The 7,031-nt window shown below is 45.6% G+C and overlaps 1 protein-coding gene across 2 annotated transcripts in view; it reads left to right on the top strand.

The window, feature by feature from the left end:
- Positions 1-5,809: 5,809 nt before the first annotated feature.
- Positions 5,810-7,031, top strand: part of POLD2 (DNA polymerase delta 2, accessory subunit) — an 8,035-nt gene continuing 6,813 nt past the window's right edge. Inside the window, exon 1 of one of the 2 annotated variants that reach the window (XM_046669638.1) lies at positions 5,810-5,846. The gene's annotated coding sequence lies outside the window, so the exon portion shown is untranslated. Of the gene's footprint in view, positions 5,847-6,668; positions 6,743-7,031 lie in introns of those variants that run through there. The other variant, XM_046669637.1, reaches the window with a different exon arrangement.

Below are 7,031 nucleotides of genomic sequence, written 5' to 3'. Positions count from 1 at the left end.
TTCTAGCCAAAGCAATCAAGCAAGAAAAGTAAATGAAAAGCTTCCAAATTGGAAAGGAAGAAGTAAAACTATCTGTTTGCAGATGACATTATCTTATATGTAGAAAATCATAATGATTACACAAGAAAAACACATTAGAACTAATAAATGAATTCAGCAAAGTTGCAGGACACAAAGTCAACACAAAAGTCAGTAGCATTTCAGAAATAACAAGTGTTGGTGAGGATGCAGAGAAAAGGGAACACTTGTGCACTCTTGGTGGCAATGTAAATTGGTACAGCCACTGTGGCAAACAGTATAGACTTTTCTCAGAAAATTAAAAATAGAACTACCATATGATCCAGCAATTCCACTTCTTGGTATTTATCTAAAGAAACAAAAACACTAACTTGAAAAGATATATGCACCCCCGTGTTCACTGCAGCATTATTTACAATAGCCAAGATATAGAAACAACCTAAGTGCCCACTGATCGATGATAGAAAAATATGATATATATATATGTATATATATATATATTACATATACATGTATATTCCATGTATGTGTATATATATGTAATGGAATATTATTCAGCCATAAAAATGTTGCCATTTGCAACAAGATGGGTGGAATTTGAAGGCATTATGCTAAGTGAAATCAGTCAAACAGAGAAAGACAAATATAGTATGATCTCACTTACACGGGGAATCTAAAAAACAAAACAAAACAAAACCCAAGCTCATAGATACAGAGAACAGATTGAGGATTGCCAGGGTGGGGGTGGGGGTGGGAGGGTAGGTGAAATGGGTGAAGGGGGTCAAAAGGTACAAATTTCCAGTTATAAAATAAATGTCATGAGGATATAATGTACAGCATGGTGACTATAGTTGATAATGCTATATTGCATATTTGAAAGTTGCTAAAAGAGTAGATCTTAAAAGTTCTCATCACAAGAAAAAAAAAGTTCTGTCTGTAACTACATGCAGTGATGGATGTTAACTAGACTTATTGTAGTGATCATTTTGCAATATATACAAATATGAAATCTTTATGTTGTATACCTGAAACTAATATAATGTTGTATGTCAATTATAGCTCAATTAAAAAAACAGACAAAAAATCAGTTGCATTTCTATACATTAATGATGAAAAATCTGAAAAGGAAATTTTGAAAATCCCTTTACAATATCACACACACAAAAAATACTTAGGAATTTGCTTAACCAAGGAGGTGAAACACTTGTACACTGAAAACTACAAAACCTTGCTGAAAAAAATTAAAGACATAATGGAAAGACATACTATGTTCATGTATTGGAAGATTTAATATTGTTAAGGTGTCAGTACTACTCAAAGTGATCTACAGATTCAATGCAATCCCTATCAATATCCCAAGGACATTTTTTACAGAATAGAAAAATCCATCCTAAAATCCATATGGGATCTCAAAGGGTCCCGAATAGCCAAAACAATCTTGAAAAAGAACAAAATTGGAGGACTCACACTTCCTGGTTTCAAAATCTACTACAAAGCTGCAATAATCAAAACAGCATGATACTGGCATAAAGACATTTGGACCAAAGAAATAGATAGTCCAGAAATAAATCCTTGCATATATGGTCAAATAATTTTTGACAAGAGTACCAAGACCATTCAATGGAGAAAGGACAGTCTTTTCAACAAATGGCACTGGGAAAACTGGAACTCCACATGCAAAATAGTTGGACCCTTACTTAACATCATATACAAAACTTAACCCTAGATAGATCAAAAACCTTAACTGAAGAGCTAAAACTATAAAACTCTTAGAAGAAACCATAGGGGAAAAGCTTCATGACATTGGATTTGACAATGATTCCTTGGATATGCACCAAAGGCACAGATGACAAAAGAAAAAGTGGACAAATTGGACTTCATCAAAATTCAAAACTTTTGTGCATTAAAGGACACTATCAACAGAGTAAACAGCAACCCATAGAAAGGGAGAAAATATTTGCAAATCACATATCTGATAAGGGATTAATATCCAAAATAAAGAACTCCTAAAACTCAACAACAAAAACACAACCCAATTTAAAAATGGGCAAAGCACTTAAATGAAAATTTCTTCCTAAATATACAGATGGCCGAAAAGGTGTTCAACATCACTAATTGTTAGGGAAATGCAAATCAAAACTAAAGTGAGATATCACTTCACCCCCATTAGGATGGTTACTATCAAAAACACAGAAAACAAGTGTTGGTAAGGATGTGGAGAAATTGGAACCCTTGTGCAGCATTAGTGGGAATGTAAAATGGTGCAGCTGTTGTGGAAAACAGTATGGCAGTTCCTCAAAAAATTAAACGTAGAATTAACATCTGACCCAGCAATTCCACTTATTGGTATATACCCCAAAGAATTGAAAGCAGGGTCTCAAACAGATATTTGTACACCCGTGCTCATAGCAGCATTATTCACAAAAGCCAAAAGGGGGAAGCAATCCAAATATTCATTGACAGATGAATGGATAAATAAAATGTGTTATACACACACAGTGGAATACTATTCACCCATAGAAAGAAGGAAATTCTGACACATGCTACAACATGGATGTATCTTGAAGATATTATGCTGAGAGAAATAAGCCAGTCACAGAAAGACAAATATTGTATGAGTCCACTTGTACGAGGGCCCTAGAGTCACTACAATCCTAGAGACAGAAAGTAGATTAGAGAATAACAGGGGACGGATGGGGGATGGGCAGATAGTGTTTAATGGGAACAGGGATTCAGTGTGGGAAGATGAAAAAGTTCTGGAGATGAATGGTGGCAATAGTTGCACAAGAATGTGAATATACTTAATGCCACTAAATTGCACACTTCAAAATGGTTAAAATGGCAAATCTTTTATATACTGTGAGGGACTGGAATTGCCCACCCCAAGATATGTCTCTTTGGCATGAGGATTATTTTGAGCTGATTGCTTTTAAAAACTGCAGACAGGAAAGAAACTCTGAAAAGTAGAATTTACTTACCCTTTGTTAAGAGACATTTACATTGTAAAGGAAATCTACATCTGTAAGTGTGTCTCCCTCTCTGTACCAGGAAGGAGGGATGACTTTGTCTCTAGAAATTCTTATCAATGCAGAAGGCAAGGACTTAAATCTGCATAATAACCTGACTCTTGTTTACTGTGCTGTTCTGGTGACCTCCCATGATTGACTCCCCCCACCCCCAACATCCTCCTTTGTCTTTAGCTGAAGATGATATTTAAGGTGGGGGCTTCAGCCATTTTGGCTTCAGCCATTTTAGCGAGTTTCTCAGTTAGCCTGAGCCTCTCCCATGTATGTGTTATAAAGCTTTATATGTTATAAAGCTTTGTTTATAATTTTCTCCTGTTATTCTGTCTCATGTGAATTCGATTCAGTCTCCGGCCAGAAGAACCCAGAGTGGGCAGAGGAAATGTCTTCCTCCCCTACAATACCTTACCACAATAAAATTTTGTTAAAAAAGAACACATTAGTGAGCATCATAGAAGGCCTTCTCCTGTAATGCTATTCTCACCCAGCCCTTGCTTTCAAAGGAAACCAGTACTTATTTTGAGGGGCCCAATCCAAAAGGCACCACTTCTGTGCCTTTGCCCTCTTATATACCTGCATATTCCATTTAAGAATATCTTTGTTTTCACATTCAGAAAACCCAAAGTGGAGAAAACAAATAAGGTTCATTTTTTGCCATGAAATAAGAAGGCAGCAATCGATGGCTTGGAGCCATAGCTAAGTGGTACCCGGGTCGGCATCTCTGGGATTTTCCCATGGTCACAGGACACTACCATGTACTGTATCCAAGACAGAAGGAGGGGGAAGGGCAGCAGCCTGCACCCCTCCCTTTTATCACAAAAGCAGATTTCTCAGAAGCCCCCCCCACCCCACCCCCACCCCCCCTGCCTTATGTCTCTGCCAGATCTGATCTCATTGCTTTGCTTGGCTACCAGGGAGGCCAGGAAAGTCAATATTTAGCCTTTCCATTCTTGCAGACAGCAAGAGGAGGAGGGTTAGGGAAGGTATTATGTTAGCCCCCAACAGGGCCGCACCCCATGGAAATACACCCACTCATCTGTCCTCACCCTTCCAGAGTCCCCATCATTCCTACTGCAACATGACTAGGCAACATGACTGTTGCCTAGAGGTCCATCCCAGACCCCTCAGCTGCCCCATCTGTGTGCCTGATACAGGCCTGCCAGCGGCAATGAAGAGGCTACACAGCTGTACGTCTGAGCACTCCGCTGGAGAATCAGGCAGGTAGGTTCAAATGCTGGCCCCTGGCTTCCTGGCTGTGTGACCCTGTGCAACGACGAACCTTTCCGTAAAATGGAGATGATAATAATATCATCTCATAAGGGTATAGTAAGATTCAATGAGATAATGCTCTTAAGACATTTAGCACATTGTCTGGCAAAAAAAAAACCCTTCTCATCCATTCATTCAACAAATATAGGCTGAACTGGGAGTCTCCATGTGCCAGGCACTGTGATAAGTGAACTAGACTAGGTTCCCACACATCCTCCAAGGGCTGGCTTATCCAGTTCACTCTGAATTGCACAGATGTTTGACAAACTCCTTATCAAATGGCAGGGGTGGGAGTGGAGAGGTAATGGGTAATTAGCTGGTAATTCAGCTGACCTTGGGGGCGGTACCTGTACAAGCGGAAGCCCTGCACAGGTATAAGGTTACAGCTAGGAGTCAGGCTGCCTTGATGTGAATCCCAGCTGTTACTCACTAGCTGTGTGACCTCTCTGTGCCTCAGTTTCCTCATCTTCAAAGGGTTACTTGAGGATTAGATGAATTAACGTGTCAAGAACTGAGAACAGTGGCAGATCCACAGTAAGCGCTTTTATGTGTTATCTATTATTATTACCCATTTTGTTGTGGGGATAAGACCGGGACTTGACAAACGATGCACAGTGAGAACAGCACGTGCTCAAGAGTGCCCGAGACAGAATCTCCGTGCTAGTGGGAGTGGCGAGGAAAGCTTCACGGGGAAGGGCCACTCGGGCTCGCTTAGAAATTCCATGGACTAGTGGAGATGTGGAAAAGAGCACCCCGAAGTGAGGGACAGCACGGAAAACAACTCCGTGGACAGGAAGGAGTGTAGATGACGACGGGCAGTCAGGACTAAAGACTGGAATGTTGGGTGGAGCCTGCGCAGGGCTGTGGCCCTGGGGGAGGGCCTTAGGCAGCGTATCTGCTTCCATAACCCTAAATCTAAACCTAAGCCTAACCCTAAACCCTCCTCTGCCGGCCTGGATCCCAGTCCCGGGCCGTGCCCTCGGCGCTCCGGCCTCAATCCTCCCACCCTGTTGCCAGCACTGGCGTACACCGCAGTCGGGCGCCCACCCCGGTCCTGGGGTAGCACTAGCGGCATCAACTATCGGGAAGGCATGACGACCGTTGGGCCTCGCCTCCCCTGTGGCCCGGTACCCGCGACGCGGCGAACTCAAGCGTAGCGGTTCCGGGGCGCTAGCCCCGTCCCTTGTTGTCCCGGAAACTGGGGGCGTGACTCGGCGCACGCGCAGCGCGCGCGGATTGGCTGAATGCCGCAATTGACGGGCGGGGCCCACAGATTGGCGGGCTGCGGCCCGCGTTGGTGGGCGGGCCTCGCGGCGATGGGATGGAGCATAGCGCGCGGCTATTGGTTAGATTCTGTGAAGGGCGGGGCGGGGCGGGCGGGTTGGCGGGACGCGACACGCGGCAGTGGGCGGGCCGTGCTGTGATGGACGGGGCAGGGCGCGCGGCGATTGGTGAGATTCGGCAATGGGCGTGGTGTGGCGCGCGGATTGGCGGGATGCGGCGCGCCGGGGTGGGCGGGCCGCGGCGCGCGGCGAGGTGAGTGGGATCCCGAGTCGCCCGGGCCGCGTGGGGTGGCGGGGTCTGCGCTCTGGGCCTCCTGTGTGGCGTGAGCGGTGTGTGTGGGCGCAGGGTCTCTATTGTCACCCCTGAGCCGACCCCAGAGCGCTGGTCCCGGCCGGGGGCTTCTTCTGGGACTGCGGCCGGCGTGGCGCCGTCGCTCTGCACGTTTGGGCCGAAAGTTAATTCAGTTTCCGGCCCAGCCCAGAGCTGTCCAATGGAGATAGGCTACAAGCCACCTAATGGCTCCACTAAAAGGGCAACTGAAAGAGGCGAAGATGAGTTTAGTGCTGCATCTTGTTTAACTCATGACGTGCAGACTCATCATCCCATCGCGCATCTGCTCCCTGCGCGGTTCTTGGAAACCCACCTGCAGCACATCTCAGTGGGGCTCGTGGCTGCTGCTGGAAAGTGGGGTCAGGTGCTGGTACCTCTGCTCTCCTGGAGCTTATGTTCATGTCAAAGGAGGCAGACAATAAACTTAAAATGTGTCAGTGGTTAGAAGGTAAATACGTGGGAAACGATAAACACTGGAGAAGCAGAAGTGCGGAGAGGGTGGGAGTTGGAGAAGGTGGGTTTGAGTGAGGAGCCACGGAGCCGCGCGTGGGGGTAGGATGTGGGAAAAGAGCGGGCCTCCTGGTGGGGGGACATGAGGACAGGACTGGCAGGGCAGATCTCCTAGGCCGATCTAGGGACTTGGGGCTTTATTCAGTGAAATAGGGAACCTTTGGAGAGTTTTGAGCAGAGGAGTGACTGATTTATGTTGTGTTTATTTTTATTACTTAATAATAGGCTTATTTTATAGGCTTATGTAATAATAAGGCTGGCCTCATGCCCTGAGATGGTGCAGTTGCTGGTGAGCTGGAAGGGGGCAGGTGAGGAATTCCATTTGAGGCATGTAGGATTTGAGACCCTGGTAGTTCCCCAGGTGGAGGTGTGGAGCAGGGAGTGGACACCTGAAATGGGTTTAGAGAGCTTCAGGTGGAAGAGATGTCTGCTGGCCGTCTTTGTCTCCCTTTTTGGATGAGGGTTACAGGACGAGCCGCTGGTGTCCAGCGCCGTCAATTTCCAGCTGCTGTTCGGACTCCTGTCTGGTGCAGGCTGCAGCTCTTCCCCTCCTCCCCTCCTCCCCTCCTCCCCTCCTCCCCTCCTCCCCGCCCGACC

Source organism: Equus quagga, chromosome 8 (genome assembly GCF_021613505.1).
Source record: "Equus quagga isolate Etosha38 chromosome 8, UCLA_HA_Equagga_1.0, whole genome shotgun sequence".
Classification (NCBI taxonomy): Eukaryota; Metazoa; Chordata; class Mammalia; order Perissodactyla; family Equidae; genus Equus; species Equus quagga.
Note: the sequence above shows the minus strand (reverse complement) of the source record. Positions and strands in the feature narration are given on the sequence as shown.